This window comes from Drosophila ananassae, chromosome XR (genome assembly GCF_017639315.1).
Source record: "Drosophila ananassae strain 14024-0371.13 chromosome XR, ASM1763931v2, whole genome shotgun sequence".
Classification (NCBI taxonomy): Eukaryota; Metazoa; Arthropoda; class Insecta; order Diptera; family Drosophilidae; genus Drosophila; species Drosophila ananassae.
Genome location: NC_057932.1, coordinates 17,025,738 through 17,048,985, shown reverse-complemented (window position 1 = coordinate 17,048,985; position 23,248 = coordinate 17,025,738). Strand labels below are relative to the sequence as shown.

The 23,248-nt window shown below is 35.8% G+C and overlaps 1 long non-coding RNA gene across 1 annotated transcript in view; it reads left to right on the top strand.

Annotated features, from left to right (window-relative positions):
* Window positions 1-23,248, top strand: part of LOC26515542 — a 171,768-nt gene that overhangs the window by 115,283 nt on the left and 33,237 nt on the right. The window contains exon 4 of the long non-coding RNA XR_001408376.3: window positions 21,546-22,021. This is a non-coding gene — a long non-coding RNA (uncharacterized LOC26515542). The remainder of the gene's footprint in view (window positions 1-21,545; window positions 22,022-23,248) is intronic.

The following is a 23,248-nucleotide window of genomic DNA, read 5'->3' as shown; positions in this document are numbered from 1 at the left end:
CATTTCTTACATACAAAAATAGAGAATAAAATAAAATAATAAGAGATTTCTATAAAATGACTGTTTAATATTTCTAGAAATTCTTAATTCTATTATTTATTATTTATTTTTATGAAATAAATTTCTCTCTGTGTATCTAGCGCTCTCCTTATTTTTTCTCCCAACTTCCTGGTGTCGTTCTCCTCTAATGCAGTTCTCTCTCGCTCCACACATGCCGGAGTTACTAAATTCCCAGCTGGATTTCAGACATATGCCGGCGCACACAGGAGGGGTTAAGGGGCCTAGAGGGTTAACAGGGGCGGGCCAGATAGGCGAGGAGTGAGGAGGGGGCCTTGAGACAAATCTAGACAAGGGCAGAAGAAGAGAAGCGGCAGGCGAGCGAACAACTTAACCCTCCCGGGCTATAAAACCTAATATGTTTTGTATTTAAATTTATGAAAAAGCAAGCGGTAACAATGGAAGTGCAAGGGGGGTGGTAGAGGGGGTCTCCTATAAAGACGTATGAAAATATGAGTGGTAGGGGTTGGAGGGGGGGTGGTGGTGCGGCGGGAGGATTGGCAGCAGGAATAATGGCTGCTTAAGCCGCCAACATGCGCATAATTGTCGCCAGCGTCATGTCGCTTCCTGCCCGGTCGCCCGGTCGCCCGCTCTCCTCCCACCCCGCTCTGCTACCCCCACGTTTTTTGGCCACTTTTTCCAGGAACTGCCAGCCAGTTGGTCAGCTTTTGAGGCAACAGTGGGTTAAGAAACTCGTTATTTTTTAAGAAAAGAAGTTAAGTTTTAAGAATTAATAAAAATATTGGAAACTAAAAAATAATGTTAAAAAATATTACAAAATAATAATTATAAATTAATAAATAATGTAAAAAAAATAATTATAAAACTAACAAAATATATTTTAAATTTATAATTTTTATAAATTATTTTTAAAGGAAAAAATATTAAATTTTTAATGAAAAATAATAATAAGAAACCTAGGTTTATAAATATTTTTCCGATAATTAGGCTTAAAAAAATACTCCTAAAATATAAATAAATTTATCTTGAAATCAATTAAAATTTAATTCAATGAAAACCTATTAATAAAATTATAATTTACCTTTTAAACTCGAAAATCAAACCAAAAACCCCTTTCAACCTCTCTTTAAAAAGCAAAAAAAAACGAAAGGTAAAAATATTCCGTTTATTGGCCTTATTTAAATAGTGAATAATTTTAAATTGCATAACAATTATTTCCGCTGGCAGTTCCTGCCATCGCTGACCCACCGTGTGTGGCTCAATTGCAAATTACGTTAAGGGGCAACGGGGCGTATGCGTAATAATAATTACGCGACGCTTTGTCCTGGGATGCCATGCCGGCGCTGCCGAGCCAGTAATATTTATGAAAAGGCTTTAAAATGTCCTTGTAGCTTGTACTACATATATTTAAATAATATTTTTACAAAAAAAAAAAAAAAAAACAATGAAAATTAGAAGAGAAATGAGATTTAGACAAATATTTAAAAGGAGAGAGTGGTTTTAACCCCTACCTCTAGCCAGTCTTCTATTAGAATCTTTATTTTTTCAAGAGCTTCTTGTTTTTCTCAGTGTAAAATGCGGTTTATCACCTGTGGGGGCAGGGGCAGGGGCAGGGAAGGAGTGGGAGGACCTACGAGGACTACTAATGCAAATGACGAACAGGAAAAGGACTCAGGTCGCAGGACTCCCTGTCTTTGGTGGTGATGCCAATAAAAAATATGGCCTCAACAGGATTAATACATTATTTTCTCACACACACATGTCCTTGGTTGTTGCTTTTCGCTTTTATGATTATTGTAGTGGCATCGTCCTTGTTCCCAGGACCCGAAAACAGGACCGAAAAATCCAGTACCCAGAACAGTAGCGAAGAGAAGAAGGCACTTATGCTTATTTTTTTTTCTCCACTTTACTTTTTTTTTTTTTTTTTTTGGCTCTTATGAAGCTCCTTTTCCGGGGGTATAGTCCTGCCACCCCCACCCACCCCTACGACTCTGCACTCTTCTGGCCGGTGCCTTTCAAGTGCACTTTGCTGTTTCATTTCAACTATATTTGTTCACCATATTTGTATACAAAAATTCACAATTTTTTTTTTGTTGTTGTTGTTTGGGTTGCGTTGCGTTGCGCACTCTCTTGCCCGAATTCTTCTATTTTTCATAAAGGATACTCTCGCAGGACACAGTAGCCAACAGTAGCAGCCAGTTGGCCCACCAGCTTTTCCACTTCACACACACATACAGAGACCGGATCAAGTGCTGGAAAAGTGCATATTAATTTGATGTTTTTGTCATCTGAAGGAGCTGCAACTCGAGGGCAGTGTTATTGTGTCCAATATTTGCCGAGAGCACTCCTTTTTTTCGTTTCTCTGAAGAGGGGAATCAATTAGGAGGTCTTGGGGCTTGGTCTATGAAGGTCTATGCATGTCTATACAGGGTTAAACAGGTCGAAACAGGTCTAAATAGGTCTATGGGAGTACTATATACAGGTCTATGCATGTCTAATCATGTCTAAACATGTCTATAGGTCAGTACAGGGGTATAAGGGTAGTGTATACAGCTCCTTACAGGTCTTTACAGGTTTATACTGGTCTATGCATGTCTAAACATGTCTATAAAGGTCTATACAGATCAGGTTTACAAGGTACAGGATAATTTAAGTCTAAGGATACTATATATAGATCTATTCAGGTATAGACAGGTGTATACAGGTCTATATGGATAGTATATGCAGGTATATGCAGGTCTAAACATGTCTGTAGAGGTTTACAGATCAATAATGATATTATATGCAGGTTTAGACATGTCTAAACAAGTTTAATTAAGTCTATTCATGTCTATGCAGGTCCATACAGTTTTAAACATATATATACAGATCTTTAAAGGCTTATACAGGACTATAAGGATAATATATAGAGGTCTATACAGATTTATACAGCTTTATAGGTGTCTAAAACGGTTTAATTAGGCCTATATGCATTTAAATGCATGTTTATACATGTCTGAACGAGTATATAAGCGTTAAAACATGTCTATGCAGGTCTAAAAAGGATCCATAAGGATACTATATACCGGCCTATGCAGGTTTCAACAGGTTCATACATGTCTATGCATGTCTAAGCAACTACATACAAATCTAAACATGTCTGTACAAGTCTATTCATGTCTCTGCAGGCTTATACAGCACCTCCTTTTTCCCTAAAATCCCCAACCTGTTCAAATTTTAATGATCATTTCTTATCACTTTTGTGGCAAATATTTCATAATTAATTTAAAATTTCTTTTAATTGTGTTTTTGCAAAAGTTCCTCCATTTTTTTTGTGCCAGCTAATTGTTGGCTTATTTATTTTTAAAAAGAAATTGAAAAACGCAGAGAATACACACAAAAAAAAAAAAAAGAAATAGTTAAAAGAATGAAATAAAAAACAGAAAAAAACAAAGAAAACTAAAACTGACTGAAGCGACAAAAGAAATTAAATGAAAAAGTCCCCTCTAGCTGTCTCTCTCTAGCTCTCTCTCTCTCTCTCTCTATCTATCTATCTATCTATCTCTTTCTATCTCAGTTGCTTTCTCTGTTTTTTGGCTATTCATTCACTTGGCCTTTATAATAAAACAATAAACTGTAACAATAGCAATTAAAAATCGCTGAAAGCGGATGTCCTGATAAGGACCCTGAAACCGAGAAGAGGGTCGTCCTCCTGCCTGGAGTGTGGTGGTGTGGCCAGAGATCCTTGTTGGTTGTCCTTGGCGCTGTCCTGTCCTGTGTCCCATTGTTGTAATTATGCATTATGCTCCCAATTCCGTTATTCGTTTATTTATTTTTTTTTTTCTATTTTTTTTTTCCTTGAAACTCAAACTGGAATGGAATCCTTTTTTTTCGAGACATTGATGGACGAGAAGGACATCTCGGTGGCGACAAACTGCGTTTTCCTTTACAACTTTACAGGTTTTTAGGATGTCCTACTTCGTCCTAAGGATAATAACTTGGATATTAATTGTTTTGTAATTTCAATTTCGAGCATCAACAATATTAGTTAATTAATGGCTTACAGTTTACAATTTTGCGTCTCGGCTAATTAAGCAAACGATTTGTTAATGAACTGAACGATTATGGAAACTAATTCCCAACCAAGTAAGTTAAGTAGTCCGGACTGGGCAGTCTGGCAAGTCCGGCAAAGGCCTCAATTAAATACCGATATGAGTCTCTCAAGAGTCATTCGGTGTTGCCACCCACTGTACTAGCACCACTTTACCACCACCACCCCACTGTAACCACTCAAAATGCAACTGTAAATCAAAATAGCAGGTCCCCAATTGGGAAAAGCATAAGGAGGAAGATGGATATGCAAATGGGTTGAGTGTGTGCGATAGAGAGAGAGGGAGAGAGAGAGTGCAGTCAATAAAATCAAGGCAATCATGTTGCAACATGTTGGTGTAGCTCCCTGGATGCTAGTACCGTTACTACTACTGCCTATCGAGGCAGTCGATTTTGTTTATAATAATGCCCAGAAGTGCGTTAAACAATTACATTAGAAGATTGCAAAGAGAGAGAGAGAGAGAGGGAGAGCTATCAGGTGGCTTGGCATAACGGCAATCTAATTGACAGTTATGAAGATTGTCAAACATACAGTTATAACACTCGAACTATTGATTTTCCATCTCACTCTACTATCTATCTCTCTCTTTAAATTATTCAGAGAGGCAGAGAGAGGAGAAGAAACTGGCCCACCCGCATCTGCAATCAAGCAAGAGCAGGATGGGGGGAGAACTAATATATTATGAAAGAGTAGGCAATAGAGAGATAGACACAGAGAGAGAGAGAGAGATAGGCATTATTAACATGTTAATCCAAATGTAATGAGCGTAAGGATAACTCATTGTGATGCCTAGTCTCATGGACAGATTCTGTATCTGAAGGATGCCATTCTCAAGGGCATTACACACACATACTCACACTCATACCATACCACTACCATACCACTACCTAGATACATACATAACTACCCACCTGCTTCCGATTCGTATGAATACAAAATGTATTCGATTGATTCGTATGCTAATTTAATTGGGATCCAGTCGAAATAATTATAAACAACTCAACATTTTCAGCTCTCTCCCGGGTTGTGGCATATCTGGTTGATATCATTAGCCTTTTGACTCGCCCTCTGAATCGGGCATTAATTATTGAATATTGATTCACACATTCGTTTTGTCATCGGTGGTGGGCTTTAATCTTCATAAATTATTCACAAGGACAGGGGTTGTAACTAAATCATGGACAGGGAACCCCTTAAAGACCAATGGGAGGTTATATAAGTATTAATAGGTTTTTCAAGGCGATTTTTGAATACTTATTCAAACACTCACTCGCCTATTCACTTGGTTTGAGAGGCTCCTAAAGTAATGGAAGGGAATCTGTTTGAGAGCCTGAATTGGTAGAGTAATGGAAGGGAATAGAAGTTATAATACGTTTGTTGAGGAGATTTTTGAATACTCATTCATACACTCACTCCCTTATTCACTTTGTTCGAGAAGCTTCTAACCTAATTATAGCAGAATTATGGCAGAAACAGAGCCCCTTAAAGACAGCTTTGAATTAAAAGAGGTTTTTGAAGGAATTTTTGAATACTTACTCATACACTCACTCATCTATTCACTTTGTTCAAAAGCCTTCTAAAGTAAAAGGGACTATCTAATATAATGGAGGAATATATATGGAAAAGAAGGGTAATAGTGGTAGGAAACAGAAGTTGTAATAGGTTTTTAAGTAGATTTTTGAATACTCATTCATACACTCACTTGCCTAATCACTTTGTTCAAAAGCCTTCTAGAGTACAGCTTTGAATTAGTATAGTTAGTGATAGAGAATAGAAGTTATAATAGGTTTGTTGAGGAGATTTGAATACTCATTCATACACTCACTCCTCTAATCACATTATTCAAATGCCTTCAATAGCAAGGACATGGCTAAGAACAAAAAATTCCCCTGACCTGCCAATCAATATCTATACAGAGTGAGTGAACACAAGATGATATATCCATCACCCTCTGTCCGCTGTCCACTGTCCGCTGTCCGCTGTCCGCCATTTGGCTGTTGTTCACACATCAAATTAGTTCAATTTGCGGCTCACCCAAGTCGCCTTTAATGCCTCCATGTCTCTGCGTGTGTATGTGTGTGTGTGTGTGTGTGTTGGCCATTGATTATTGGTCATATCGGTGGACAAACAAAGAGGGGGGGTGGGGAAGGAGGGGAGGGGTAACCCCCTTCGTATCGAATCCAAACTAACCGAAAGCAATGCAAACATAATGAACTTGTCAGCACACCCCCACACTCTACACCCCTCCCCCTACACTATGCCATCATCTACACACACAGAAAGAATGTTGAACAATTTTCATTTGATTTGATTTTGATTGCGTTTTATATTAAGGGGGCAGGATGGTTTGAGACTTCAAAAAAATTTTTTTTTCAGAAATTTTTTATATAATAGAACATTATCTTAGGAATATCTTGTGAAAGTTTCATGTCGATCGGACTAAAACTTGCTGAGATACCGATTTTCTAGTTTCTTTCTCTCCATATACTTTCCATTGCTTTTAAAACTTTAGACGCGTTTTTCTCAAAACAACTTTTTCAAGTCGGTGCGTAACGTAACTCAAAAAGTAATGCTCGGATCTAAATAAAATTTTGCACACATCTTTAATACAACAAATACTTGCGGATGAACGAACGTTTTTTTTTTTAATTTTTTTTTTTACCATTTTTACGGGCAATAATGGGCGGATTTTTATGTAAAAATGGTACCTCCGGCTTTACAACCGCGCCAAAAATTCAAAATCACATATTTTTCAAAATGGTTTCGTTCATCCGCACAAGAAACTAATATTTTAAGTAAATCAATTCAATTTTTTTATTTCCGATAACACTGTAAGGCCAGACTTTACGCACCGCAAGAGACCAATTTTTGGAAGCGACTCCGGCCGACTGCCCGTTACGGGATAAATTATAATTATTTCTTAAAAATAAAAATTCCTAGATACTCTCCAAATATAGCCATTAATTGTGTAAAAAAATTGAATTGATATATTTACTCAGACATAACAAAAAAAAATCGCAAAAAACTGATATTTTTCAGCCTCTGAAACCATCCTGCCCCCTTAATGCCAAAAACACACACACACACCCAGACACCCCCTTCCTCCCCCTCCTATATTCTTTTTTTTTTTCTGGGATGATCGAATCTATACTAGTTTTTCCTTTTTTTTTTTATTATTTCTTCTACTGATTGGCAGCTTTTCAGAGAATATTTTTTGGATGGATTTTCTTTTTTTTTTTGCATTTTCTGTAAGCGTGTTCGCTTTGAATGCGGGTTAAAAAGAAAAGTTATGAAAACCTTGTCATGGAATTGGCATCCATCAGCCGAAACAATAACGGGTTAAAAGTTACAAACAAAAACAAAAAAAATAATATTTATTAAATTTTAAAACTAGCTTGATTGATTGCTGCGGAAAAGAAAAAGAAAATGGATTCTATAATCATAATTTAAGCTTTATGATTAGTTGGGATATTAAATAAAGTCCAAAATATTACAATTTTTCTCTAAAATTAGAAACTTTTTGGGTTGAAAAGTGCGGGCGTTGGAATGTGCATTTTAAGCCATATATGTGGCATACACATACATGCATCTAACTGGCAAATACACACAACACACACATATAAACACTCACACTTAAACACTTGGCCATAATCGAAAAGCTGCCCGCATGTGTCGACATGTTTTGTCTTGTTTCCGATATTTACTCAGATTTCATGCAGACAGAAATAACAATGGAAAGGGGGTGGGGAGGGGGAAGGAGCAAGGAGGAGAGAGACAGGTGGTCAGGGGTGTAAGAGAAATGGAGAAAAATATTAAGGACAATGATGGAAACTAAAACAAATATTAATCGATAAATATCGAAATTATTAAGTTTTAAAATTATGGTTAATAATTAAGTTAATAAAATTATTACAAATTAAAAACAGAGAAGGAGGAAACAGGAAGAGAAAAATAATTAGGACAGTGATAGAAACTCATAGAAGTACTAATCGATAATTATCGATAGGATATTGATAAATTATAAAAGAAAAAAAGATAAATAGAGACAGAGAAGTAAGGAAAGACAAAGAAAAATGGCTTTGTTTAAATTAATAAAATCAAAAATCGATATATATCGATATCATTCAGCTTAAATATGGAAATAATATAGAAGACAGAGTGTAATATAGAGACAGAGAAGCATAAAAAATAGCTTAGACAGCTATAGAAATGAGAAGAAATATTAATCGATAAATATCGATATCCTTTTTCGATTCTATGTGATCTAATAAATCACCAAGTTTGAAATATAGGTTAAAGAATCGTTATTTTTGTCCTTCCCAAAACAAAACCATGACCAGAGCTAGCCACTGGACGAAATTAGAAATCAAAGGGAAGCTGGAAAGGAGCAGACAGGAATGGACAGGAGCAGACTAGCGGGCTAGCGGGCGGGCGGCCGGTCTGGGCGAAAGAAAAAGCAAAAAAAACTGACGATGATGGACATGTGTGGGTGACCAAGATGACAGGAGGTGTGCTTGAAACTGGAAGCACTCGAAACACGAAGGACGAAGGAGGAAGGACGTGGGAGAGTGGACATTGCAGAAATGTCAGTGACCTGGAAGAAATATAAAATAAATCGAAAGCAGATTGCAAAAATCAAAGTCAACAGCAATCAACGCCATCAGCAACAAAAACCAGAGAAGAGACAACAACAACAACGAGCAGAATAGCACCACAGGAAGCTCAAGACAACAAGCGGAAGTGAAAAAGGGGAGGTAAGCGAGGATGGATCAGATACAGTTACAGTTACAGTTACAGTTACAGTTACAGTTACAGTTACAGTTATAGATACAGATACAGATACAGAAACAGAAATAGACACAAATACAGATACAAGATACAAAAATATACACTGATACTAGTACATGTAGTGCCATCATGTGGATGATGATGATGATGACGCAGTTAAGCAGATAGAAAGATACAAAGATACAAAAGATAAATAGATACTTTGATAGATGGATGATGGACAGTTGACCGGAAACTGGTCTTGGCCTGGTCAAGGAGAGAAGGAAAATCGATTTTGTATTTTTGATAAATTCTAGTCACTATTTGTGGCTAATATAATCCCCAGCCAAGTTAGTGGAGTGTCTAGTGGCGGAAACTTAAATAAATAATGATGCTATGATGCTCAAAAAAAGCAAAAAAAAAGAAATAGATGCATAGCCCTGAGAGCTTACTTATGCATGCATTTTTCACTGCAGCTGTCTCTGTTAGGTACTTTTGGTCGACCATGTTTTCCTGATTAACTCAACTGGCATTCCATCATCAACCCTTCTACATACATTCGTACAGGCAGGCCACAAGCTTACAGCACAACACCAACAAGTATAACAACAACGGTAGCTCAAAATTATACCAAGTATATTATAATCTAATGCTTGAAAATAGCTAACAAAGCAACAAAAACTCAACAACAGACAAAACTGCACCAACAACTATAACAACAACTACTACACCAACAACTACTACACCAACAACTAGTACACCAACAACTACATCTCAAAAACTACACCAACAAGTATAACAACAACTTTAGACAAGTATACTATAACCTAAAGCAACCAAATAGCTGCCAAAAGCAACAACAGCTCAACAACAACTACTACAACAGCAACAACAAAAGCCACAAAACACTACAAGGATCTACAACAACAAGGAGGAGGAGAGAGCGAGAGTCGCATAGCTTAGCTTTGGGCTGCTGTTGGCATACTTAAAGTTCATAAAAAAGTCAAATTAATTCAAATTGCAATGCACACACACGCACACAGACACACTCACATTCGTACAGAGATAGACAGACACATGCGGGCCACACGTTGGGCGCCATATTGTGGGCGGTACTTAACGCAGTACTCAGTACTACGCTTCTTCTTCTCCTCCTTGTTGTTGTTGTTGTTGTTGTTGTCGCTTAACTTATTTCATTAGCTCCTAAATGTATGCAATTTGACATTTTTTTAATTTAACTTTCTCTTTTCCCGCACACACTCATACACGACATACCTGCATCCTTATGGCAAGGCAAAAAGCGCGAAACTTGTCGGTTGCCCTAATGGCCGACAGAGATTATTAACATTGTGGTGGATTATGTATCCGTAATAAAAAAAATAGAAGAGGAACTAGCCAAAAACACAGATTTATAACACTTAAGGGTTCATAAAAAAAATGGCAACTTTTTGCATCCTAAAAAACAAATTTTGATGCAAATGAAATTTTTAAATGGAGAGTTTTGCGATTGAAATAGTTTACAAGCTTGCTGGTAATAGGGATTTTTATACAAGAAAGTAATAGTACGAGTACTAGTTCAAAAAACTATATTTTTTATTGAAAACTTAAGCTTTAGAACTAGTTTCTTTTAAACTTATAGTCCCTATATTACTCTCAAAACTCTCCTTATCTTAATTTTATATATATTTACGTAATTTAATTTATTTTTATGACCAATCCCCCTGTCGCCTTGGCAGGGTATCTACTCTCGAGTGGCCCAGTGCATTTCTCTCTAAGATTTTCACCCTTCAGCGAAATCCACTCTCGAGGTGCACGTGCTGCTGCTGCCTCGCACATAAGTATGCTATATAATTTTTTCATTTTTATAGTGCATCTGTCTCCGAAAGTCGCATCCCACCACCACTCTTCTCCAAAAAAAAAATAAACCAAGTTTTACGCTGACAATGCATGCATTTTTTTTTTTGTTTTTTTTTTTATCCAAAGAAAGGGGGAGAAAATTTTTTCGTATTTTCTTTGGAAGGGAATGGGTGGAAGGACCACCACTTAAGTATCACCCCTTGGGAAATGGAGAATGATGATGATTATGGTGGAGGGAAAAAAAAAGAGAAAAAACTATAAGAAGGATAGGCTGGCGAGAGGGATCCGTCATTTTGATTTCAATTTGCACTTCAATTTGCATTTCCCCACAGATCCTTGTTCTCACTTTTACTTTTACTTTTCTTTAATTTTTTTTCTTCCATTTTATTTGCAATTGAAGTTGAAAACTACTGCACTTGATTGACATTCGAAAGAAAATCAAGGACTACAAGGATAAAAATATTATTTTTCTTTTTATATTATTTTCTTCACATAGATTGTAGATATCTTCATTTATTTTTAGTATTTTTTTTTCGTTGGAAAAATACACAATCACACAGCCGGAAAAATTCCATGGAAGTTCTAGTTTCTGGGTAGTAGTAGTAGTAGTAGTAGTAGTAGTAGACACATCGTTCTGGCCATCAAAGGCAGACATTCCTTCTCGGCCTGTCCATCAAGCTGCTGACCACCCAGCCGTCCAGTCGTCCACCTGCCATCTGTCTTCCACCTGTGGAGACTGTCAGCAGAGGTAAACCAAACAAAAACAAAGAACAGAAAACAGACAACAGAAAACTAGAAAAAAAAATAGATGAAAAAAAAGTAGAAAACTTAGTGACAGAAACACGCACACACTGGGATAGTTCTCTGGTTTCAGGAATTGCCATAAACTAGTCAGTTAATCTAGTCATCTTACTCCGTCATCTGCCTCCGCTGTCGGAGTGACCACCCTCTCTTTCACTCACTTGTCTGCCCCCTCTCTTTCGCTCCATGTAAGGCTGTCTCTTTCACTGGCTCCCTCGGTGGCCATTTAATCTCCATGTGTTTGCAACTACTCTATTAGCCGCATTTTAATTCAGTTACTTAAGTTTAGTGTGAACACAACAATTTCATACTTGACGTCACCAGCCCACTGAGATGAGACTGACAGAGATGGCTAATATGGGTAGAAAGAGAGGGGGGATAGGACAGTAGAGCCACCTACCACCCACCCAGGTCCAGTGCTTTTTGAATCATAGTGATAGCAACATTTTCAAGAAGGTAAGATATGCTTTCTGAAAAAGCATGCTTTTATAAAAAAAATCTTGCTTTTAAATTATTTTATTTTTATTTAAAAGTTTAACTAGTATATATTTTTAACTATTATATTTAAACTAAATATTATATTTTTACTAAAATACAAAGTTAAATAATCAATATCAGACTCTACAGCCCTTTTTATTTAAAACACTTTTTAAAAAGCATGCTTTTTTGAAAAGAAAAGATTGCTTTAAACCATTTTCTTTTTAATCAAAAATTTATTTAATCTTTAAGAGTCTTTTTTATGTCTATATTGTCGATAATAATATTCTAAAGAGATTCTAAATCTGATCTATATTCAAATACTTAAAAAAGCATGCTTTTTTTGAAAAAAACTGTTTCTATAGATTATTTTCTATTTAAAAAGGGTTAGCTAATATTTACTCTCTATTTTAAGCCTATTTTCTTCAAAATAATAACCCAAAAAGAATCCATAATATATTTCTTATTAGAAGTCTTCTTAAAAATGCTTGAAAAAGCATGGTTTTTAGAAAAAAAGCATTTTCTTTAGATTATTTCCTAAATAAATAAGTTTGCCTTATATTTCTATCTATTATAAGCCTATTTCCTCCAATTTCTTGCTTCTATTTTCTGTCTTTTAGGACAAAACACATTCCCCTTCGTTTAAACATTGTATTTCTTATTATTTCCAAATTCCAAATAGCCCTTTAGCCCCTTTGTGACTAATTCGAGCATTAAAATGGCCAAGAGCCCAACACAATTGGCCAAGCTAGTAGTCGACTGCAGTGTGTTAAAGTCCACCAGAGAAGTTTTGAAAATGATTTTATTGTGCCAGTGCCTCCCAGTCCCTACTATGTATATATATAGTGTCTCTGTCGTTCCGTCAGATGTCAGACTTTTGCCGCATTGACCTCACATTGTTGCAGAGCCACTGGGACACTCTACCACTAGGCTTCTTCTGCCCCAGACCCCAGACCCCCCCCTTTTTTTTTGGGGGAGAAAGTGCATCAGAATTCAGAATCGAGGAGGAACACCTTCTCGCTCGCCCTTCTGTGGTCAAAGGTAAAAAGTTTTGTCAAATTAAAAATGTTTACGGCTGCTTTTCCCCTACTTGGGCCAAAGAGTTTTTCCGCAAAATCCTGGCCAGAAAGCAGAGATCCAAGCCAGAGAGAGCCAGAAGCTTGGATTGCAGCTCACTCGGGCGGCAAAAACATCTTAAATTAGATACATTTTATCGCAACACATGAGATAACCCCAAAAAAAAAAATAAATAAAAGAGGGAGAATCTGAAAGTTTTGAGTGATATTTATTGCATGACACTTGATGCAGCAGCTTACCCTTAACACCCACAACCCCCTTACCCCATACCCCTTAACCCCTTTAACCCCTTGAAGAACTTGAATCCTTTTCCGGTCTCTTTATTCCCCCTCAGAGTTGCCTTCTCGTGTGGATGACATGTCAACAAGCATTTAATTTGATTTTAAATCTTTTGCTTTGATTTTCTTCTGCTTTGGAGGAAAAGACTTTGCTTGAGACTTTCCCAACGACAGAGATGGCTATGCTCGACAGAAAGAGATGGCAGGCACATGGCGAGAAAGAGATAACTTTAATCACCAAGTTAAATTCGAGATAATAGAATGGTCATGGATTTTCAGTTGAGTTAATAAACTCAGCTTTTCTCCGCTTCTGAGAATGTTTATCCCTGACTTTTCACTTTTCGGAGAAGAAGGATATTTCTAGGATAGGGGGGGAGGGAATCTTATCTTTCTGGTGTCCTTATGATGTTCTCGGAGTTGGCAGATTGTTTGAATTTCAAAGGACTGCAATTAGAAACTATTAAAGTGAGTTGCAAACTATTAATTAAACATTTTTGATTTTTAAATCATTTTTTGCTGTAGAATTTGGCTTACTTTAAGAAATTTAATAGTATTTGTTTGTTTTAAAATGGTAGAAATAATAAGACATAATTTCAGACATTAAGACAAAACTTAAACTAGCTAAAAGCATGATTTTTTCCTAAGAGCGCCCTTCTCCACGCTTCTCATAAAGTTTAGCTTATAATTCCTAAGTGGATTTTTATTTCAAATGCCTTTCTTGTAATTTTTTTTATTGTACTCTGCCTTAAAAACATGCTTAATAATATCTTTTGGGTTTAAACTCAATATATCATCTCCTTTTTTTTATTCTTTTAATGCTTTTCTCTTTAAAATAGTGCCCTTCTCCACGCTTCTCATAAGATCAAGCTAATAAACCCTAAGTAGATTTTGAATTTTAATGCTTTTTTTGTAGACGGCTTTAAAAATATACTTAATTTTAAAAGTAAAATAATATTTATTTGCCTAAAAACCCTTTTTTTCTTGCCTATATTGCTCTGCTTAAAAACAGCGCCCTTCTCCACGCTTCTCATAGTCCTCAGCTAACAAACCCTAAACACCTTTTCTATTTAAATGCCTTCTTTTTTTTTTTTCTGATCAGGCATTACTTGTGGCTTTATTTAGTGGCTTTCTTTAACAAAATAGAGGAGAAACCCAACAAGAGGAATAAAAAAAAAGGGGAAAGAACAAACCATATAGTGTAACCAAGGGAAGAAAACAGGAAAGGAAACTTTCTGTCGCCATTGTTCGGGGCCGAAAAGTTTTGCAATCGCCAGTGCCCCATAAACTTTATGCATATGCACCGGGGCCAAGAGGGCGCTATGAAAATGGAGGCGTGGCTAACTACTGGTGGGGAGGGGGGTAAGTGAAGGGAATACCGCATAATATGCGAACTGGGCCTGTCATAAATGAAAGTTACGCCGACTCTGTGGCCAGAAAGCAAATGAACGCTTTGAGAATTGTGCGAACAAGTAAGCGATTCCACCTACTTTTCTGTTTCTGGAATGACTTTTGGGTGGTTCTTAGGTGCTAAGGTGCTGTGGTGGTTCAGTGGGTTATGTGGTGGCTCAGTGGTTGAGCCATATGTGTGTTGAGTGTCGTCTCTAATTATTAATCCTTACACAAAAAGAACACACACACTCCATAGCACACTCTTGGAGGACGAAAAGCCAAATGAATATTGAAGGACGTTGTGTGGCAGCAACCGCAACAAAATTTATTTTAAGCTAATTTTCTTATTTTACACTTAATTTTCAGGCAAGCCAAGCTCAAGCTCAAGCTCAAGGGTTTCCTCTAGCTCTTCTACCCTCTCTCCCCTCACCGCTTAACCCACTCGAAACCCAGCCTCGGAAAACCACCCACTACCACCCACTGCCACCACACTTTTCAGCAGTTTTGTAAGTCCCGGAAAGTCAACGAGGACTTTGCCATTTAGACTAATAATAAAAACTTAATACGGTAATCCACTTATGCCAACAGCCAAAGCCAAAAGCAACACCAACAGCAGCAAAGCCACAAGAAACCGCAAGCCACTCGCCAAAAATGCACAGTGGTTTTGAGATTGTTTTTTGGAGATAAAAAATAAGTAATACTCATATTTTTTTATTACCTAGAAAAATAGAGGAAAAATATAAAGAAAAATAAGTTCATTTAACTTTTTATTTATATTATTTATTATTATTTATTTGATGTTCAGATTCTTCACTTAATAAAATCAAAATTAAAAAAAACATTTACTTATTATTGTTTTTTTTTATACTTTATTTTATTTTAGGAGAATACTCTTATTTTTTCAAAAAAAAAATTTTTACTTGAATTATTTAACTATTTTATATAATTTTTAACCTTTTTAATAATTGAGCAATTTAATAATCATATTTGCATTAATTTTTGATAAATAATTAATAATTTTCAAACAAAAAAATTTTAATTTTTGTAATATAATTAATTCAATTATTGATAATACAATATTTATATTATCATGAATTTTTTATTAATTTTTTTCTTTAATACTTAATTTTTAATAATTAATTATTTAAGATTTTCAAAAAAAATAATCAAATTTTTGTAATATAATTAATTTAATTATGAATAATTTAATATTTATATATTCACTCATTTGTTTTCCTTATTAATTAATTTTTAATCATTTTTTATATTAATAATAAGTTCCAAAAAACATCTCAAATTTTATTGCCAAATTTGAGAATCATTTCCAATGTGCTTTTGGGAAAATTTGTAGCTCCTTAGACTTGCCAGCTTCTCAAGTGCGTGTATATGTATGTGTATATTTTTATTAATGCACATGTGTGTGTTTAGTATTAGTATAGTGTGTGTGTGTGTTTGAATGTGCCACAATTTTTCTTATTATTTTTTTTTTTTTAAGAAAACCAAAGTTTTGCGGCGCACACATTTTTCGTGTTGCCAACTTAACACTTTTGCTTAGCCCCCTCTCTCTCTCTCTCTCTGTCTCTCACACACACACACATAAATTATGATGTGTGTGTGTGTCAGTCTGTTTGGCCAAAAAGTCAACAAGCGGGAAAGGCAAACACTTGGCCAAAACGAGGAGGAGAAGAAGGCAAAAAAAAAAGAGCCGAAAAGAAAACTATAAAGTATTTGGAAGAAGCCTGAGAACCGTTGACTTTGGCTCAACGGCAATTCAATTTGAACATGAACCAACATGAACTAACTGTGCGTGTGAATGCCAGAGCGAGATGGCAGCATAACGAGTGCGTAACGGTAAATTTATGGCCAAGACTTGAGACTTGAGAGGACAAAAAAAAAAAAAAAAAAACTATAAAGAGGTTCTTGGCTAAAAAAAAAAATAAAAAATGGCAAAAAAAATTGTGGTGGGGGGGTGGTGGGAGTGGCTTGTAAGTGGGAGGAGTGTAGGAGAACGCTGAGATAGATGGACTGCCTAAGCTGGCTCTTCACTTAATTGCAATATTCCCATGCCACACAAGGCTCAAAAACTGCACGCCGAGATAAGCGCATTAACTGTGCGAGTTTTCCCCATTTTCCTCCCATTTCCCTCCACATTATGATGTTTTGTTGTTTTTTTTGGTCTTTTTGGGATGGAAAGTGTGTGTTTTTGGCTGGAAAATTGCTGTGGTGGTATTTGTTGTTGTTTTTGCTCCTAAACCGAAGCTATAATTGTTTAAACCAATGAATTTGAAATTAGGCAACTAGAGTGTTATAACTAATTAAATATATATATATTTTTAAAGGGTTTTTAGTTAAAAAATGGATTACTAACTTTAATTGTCTGAAATATAAGAAAATAAAAATTATTTTTGTTGGGAAATTTCTAGAGAACTCTAAAGAGTTAGTAAGGAACTTCAAAAAAGAGAGAACTAACTCTTCAAATTAAAATTTTTTCAATAAATTTTAATAATAATTTTTATAATTAAAATAATAATTTAATCAACAAAAGTGTACTTAAAGGGAAAATTAATAAATATATGCTAAATTTTCTAATTACATAAAAATAAACTAAATAATTTAAAACTTATTTATATTTTATATTATTATTTATTTAATTTGTATTTTAAGAAATAAAAACATGTTTTCTAACCTCAAAACTGAAACTCGAGAGAGATCTCTTAACTCTTTTTAATAAACATGCATATTTTTAATAATTAAAATTAAACTAAATAGAGTTAGGGAGAAATATGTAAATAAAATTGCTTGAAAAGCCATTCAATTACACAAGTTTCCTTCCCATCAAGTTAATGAATTTAATGAAAAGTAACACTCCATCTCCATCTGGATCTACATTTTCATCTGATTCTGTTTCTGGGCTCTGGGTACTGGGTACTGGGTACTGGGTAGTGGGCTCTGGGAGAAGTGCATAAAAGTTTTGTGGAAACTGAAAAGTACAGTTATCCCCTTTGAATGGAAAATGGAAGTTGTAAGGCAACTGTAAATGCTGTAACTACCAACTGATTTGAAATGGCCAAAAGGGAAACCCTATGAGAGAAATGGAAAGGGGTGGGCAGGTCCTCCTTTCTACCACCTCTAACTCTCCCTCTACCACCTCTAACTCTCCCCCTACCACCTCTAACTCTCCCTCTACCACCTCTAACTCTCCCTCTACCACCTCTAACTCTCCCTCTACCCACCTCTATCCTATCCTATCTTTGAAGCGTAAAAGGGAAAATCTGCTGCTTAAAAATTGATTTGCAATCGAGACAGAAACAGAAACAGAAAGCGAATGGTTGAATGGTGAATGGTGAGGAACTCATTACCAATGAAGACGAGAGACGAGACGAGAAACCTTGGCCAACAACGAAAGAACCTGCAACTGATAGATGGAGTCAAAGCCATGGGGGTCTATTCAACAGACTAGTGATGGTTGGGGTGTCGATAGGTGGGTGGTAGGGGGACTACTATCGGTAGAGGACTATCGAGAGGAGTCTTGCGGTGTGTGGTGTATGGGGAGGTGGTAGGTGGCAACTTGAGGGCAATGTGTTAATTTTCTTTGCTGGCACGTTCCTGTCATTGCCACTAGCCCATGTGCATTTTTTTTGCTTTGCCTATTACCCATTCCCTTCCATTTTCCATTTTCCAAGCATTTGTTACACTTTTCAAAAAATATTTCTAGCTATTGTTTTTTTTTATAGGAAAGTCAGCCCAAAAAGTATGCAATGATTTTCAGGCAAGGATGTTTTTAAAGAGATCTTAGCTCTCGTAGCCCTAAAAGTAGACTTTAAAATATTTGAAATGAAGCTACCAATTACTTGTCATATTTTTCAAAGCCTACTTTTAAGCTCTACAAAAATATTTCTCGCAAAGTAGAAAATTTCCTCATTCCCTTGGCTCATTTGTATGCCTGAATGCGTCTCCTTTTTGGCCTCCTTTAGCCCTTCACGCCCCCCCTCCCCCTCTTGGCCAATGGCCTGTTTGCTTTTCATTTGCCAACGTCCCTTCGTTGGGGCATGCCCCATTCCCCCTCCCCCTCTCTATTTCAAGCAAAAGTCAACGACGCATTGGTTTTGAATGCAAATGTCCAGACGATGGCAAAAGGCAAGATGGGAAGCAATTTGCATGGCTTCTCTTCCTTTTCTTTTACTTTTTTCTCTTCTTCTTCTTCTTCTTATTCGTTGTTATTGTTTGGTATTGTTATTGTTGTTGTTGTTGTTGTTGTTGGGTCTGTGGCAAAAGGACGATAAGGATAAGTCTGGTGAAAGTCCAAAAGGACAGACAGAGGCACCTTTCGCCGCCTATCGTCTTTCAATTAGTTTAATTAAATTGCAATTTTCTTATCTTGCCATGCAGCCAACCTGGTCAACTAAGTCCTGTTTATCCTTTCCACTCTACCCCCACCCTTCCTCTAACAAAAGCCACTTCCGTTGTTGTTTTCCCGCGACTTTTTCTTTTCCTGTCTCCAAGCCAGTTTCTTTTAATTCCTGCTGCACTTTTTCTCTTTTGTTAGAGCTTCTTGTTGGGACTTTTCTTAAAATTTAATATTTTTTATCAAAAAATATATCAGTTATCCTTGCAATTTAACAATTCTATTTCAAAGGACTTTGTACTCAAAGGGCTACTTTCACTCGATCGAGTGAAAGCCATAAACAAAGCTATAGTATTATTTTATTTTATTAGCATTTCACCAAAGCTCCCTGCCAGAGTTGCCACACTTGAGTCAAATGGCCAAAAGAGCCTTGTTTTTGTTTCTGTTTCTGTTCAATAAAATAAATCCTCTTTGGCTTACTTCTATTACCAAAAAGTCCTACTCCACTTGAGGAAATAAAATGTAGCATACTTTCAGTCTGTTTCTAAAACGAGAAAAGGTGTCTAAATATTTTCTTTTTCATTTTTTCTTTTATTTTAAGAAATTATTAATAAATGTCTGAGGCTTTCGTCACTGGTATTAATCAGTCTAGAGGTCTAGAGAGCCTTTTTTTGATCCTTAAGCTTTCTTTTCTTTGTTTTAAATGCATTTATTTTTTGTAAAAAAGTAAACCCCTTAGGCCTGCCCGGCTTATTCCACAAATTTAAAGTCTTTATTATGGATTCCTGGCATTCCTCCATCTATTTAGTGTAATTTCCCTCCAAACCCTTTGGGTATTTAAGCCTTTTCGGATCCGCCACGCGCCGATTGGCGGGGGCGGGTGGGCGGTCTGCTGCTGCTCTCATTTGGAGAGGCGCCAAAGTTATTCTGAAGGTCCCCACTGCTGCCACCCACCGTGGAGACCACCCCTCACCCCCTCTTTTTTTATCCTTTTCTTAGAAAAAAAAAATATATATATGTATATGTTTATAGAAATAAACAAAAAAAAGAGGAGAGAGCAAAAAAAAAGATGTCTAAAGTGCGACCAAATGACCTTTTTAATTCGTGGCCATGCACTTTTCTCCGCTTTCTCCGCTTTGCTTTGTCTCTGGTCCGTCCATCTCTTTTCACCTTCACACATCCATCTCTATCGCACACATATTCGCACCGGGTCTGGCCATCGTGTTCATTCTTGTCGGCTCTTGTCCCTCTGGTCTTCTGGTCTTCTGGGTGTGAAATGAAATTTGCAGCTTTTGGCGCAGAAAGAAAGTTGCAAAGATTTTTTAAGCGTGTCGCGTGTTTTTCTCTTTTTTTCTGTTCTTTTTTTTTTTTGTAAAATATTTTGTTTGTTTTTTATTTCACCTGCCTGGCCGTGTGTGTGTGTGTGTTGGTTGTGTAAATGTGTTAATGCGCTTGCCGCGCTGCATTACGTGATACTTGCCCCTTGTCCTTAGTCCTTAGTCGCAAAAAAAAAGGATAAAAAAGGATATATATTAAAACAGTGCATGGTGGTTTAATTTCTTGTTTTTAAATATATAAATATTTTAAATTAAAAAAAAGTTATTAATAGTGTTTTTTTTTATACTTAAATTGTTTATAAAATAAAATATTTCAGAAATATATAAAATTTATATTATAGAAAAATTATAAAATATTTAAAAAATATTTAACCTTCATGCATTTCCAGTTATTTTTTTTTAATAAAATATTATTTTTAATATTTAAATTAATTATTATTTAGCCTTTTTGGTTAAAATTTTCATTATTCGTCTATAAAATTGTTCAACTTTTAAAAAAATATTTAAAAATAAAGTTTTTTTTTTTTTCATTTTAAAATTTTGAATTTTAAATAATTTTTTCTTTTCTTCCACCTTAAAACTAAACTTAAAACCTAATTTCTCAACCCACTGTGCCTCCAGAGAAAAAAAAAAAAGAAGAATTTTCACAAAAAATCCTGTTCGCTCCTGTCCTGTCTGCAAATGAAGTCTGCCCGCGATGTGTGAGTGTGTGGTGTGTGTGTGTGTGAGTGAGTGTGTGTGTGTGTGAGTGTGTCTCTGTTAAAATCAGCTTAAGCATTAGTGCTGGTCCAGCATACTGCAGCCACATGCCTCCCCCTTCCCCCTTGCTTTTTTTCGGGCTCACCTCCGCCCATGTGGCTAAGGTCAAATCCATTTGACTCTCTGAGCAAATTGCAGCGCCATACTTCAGGCAGGCGACATCGTTACACCTCACCGACCATCACACACACAAGTGCCAAGCACTGTAAAAAAAATTCATTAATTAATTGTGAAATTTATAGAAACCAAAAAATAAAAATAAATCATAATTTCAGGCCTTTAAAATTTGATTATTATAATATTTTATTAAAAACTATTTCTAATTTATTTTCTTATTTATTTTCTTTCAGTGTACTTACACACACACACATAGAGAGGAAAGCGTGGCGTTGCCAACCAAATTAGTGCAAAGGAAACGAAGATGTAGAAGAAGCAGAAGACGAACGAGAAGAGGAGAGGAGAGGAAGCGAAGGGAAAACGGAAAATGTGGAAAACTGCCAACGCTGCATTTAACAATTTTAATGGATTTTTTCCCGTTGTCGAGGAAATTGAATCTTTAAACTTGACCCGCAGCTGAAGATTTAACACACACATCCAAACACACACACCCCCACACACACACATAATTATAGCCTCCCCCCCCGTAATGGCCAGGTCCTGGGGGCGTGGCAAAGGGCCCTTTAAAAAATATACATATCCCCCCCGCAAATAGCAGGTGCAAGAACTGCTCATCCATCTCGCCTGCCGGGAAATGCTGGAAAATAAAACGGCTGGAGATGATTTCAAGCGGCTGGGAAATTAAAAAGGATTTTTTAATTAAAACAAGGTGAGTCTATATATTTTATATATTTTTTATTTTATTAAGTTTGTTAAGCAATACAATTTTGCTTTCTAAGTTTTTTATTTTTTATTGAAAATCAAACAAATTAATAATAACAAAAAAAGGTTGAAATTTCCAAAATTTTTCCTCACAAATTTCCTTCAAAATAGTTCTTATTTTGTTTCTTATTCCATTTTATTAGGGCCATAGTTGAAGTGTTTTAGTCACTTTTTAAAAATAAAAAAGATTCGATTTATTTTTTATTATTAAAAACACTGATTTCCCATTGCCGAACGATTTTTGCTTTTCCACTTTTTCCAGCTTTTTTGAGGAAACTGTACTTTTATTTAATTTATTATTTATTTTTTGTTATTCCTTGGCCATTTAATTTAAAGTTTTAGAGTTTTAAGAGTACAGCTTAAATATAATAAAATTAATAATAAAATAATCACATTTCAAGGCATATTTATATTAAATTTTTAATCATTTTTTTGTATAATTTGTCATTTTTAAAATTCTATCTCCAAGTCTATTTTTACTTCCAAGTCCAAACTTCTACTTACATTACTATCGTTTTAATAAGGAGGCTTTAAAGTCTTTTAAATTAAAAAATAATTAAAAATTTATTATTTTAAATCAGTTTTTTTAAAAAATTCCCTTTTGTAGATGAAGAATTTCCTGCAAAAGCCTAAAAACCTCTGACTAAACTTCATTTCTTTTTTCCTCTAAATATTTCTCATCTGAAAATCCATTAAAAAATGCTACCTAATTTCTCTCAGTGCTGTTATCTCTTTCGTCACGTATTTTTATTGCCAGCGACAAATAAAAATTCCAGCTAGATGTTTTTTTTATTTTTTCCTCGTACCTCGTACCTCGTACCTTTCCCCAAAAATGTTACTCCCCGACTGTCCTGGAGGGAGGGCTGTGGGTCTAGAGGGGTGGGTGGGGAGCACTAATAAACAAATAAGTGGGCGTGGCAGACGCTCAATTAAGGCTATTAACGTTACTACGAGGAGGCAGGAGGTGGCAAGAGGAGAAGAGGAGAAGGGGAAAGCAAAACATTGGCAGCCATTTGGTTTTATGACTCTCTCTATAAAAATTCCTTAGTTGAAATTTATTTGCACCATTAGATGGCGCATTAAGGCGTTTCCTACAGCCACGCCCACACTGCCTTCTAGGATCTCCCCCGCTCCCCGCCCCTTTGTCCTTTCATGATGATTATGCGTTGCTCTT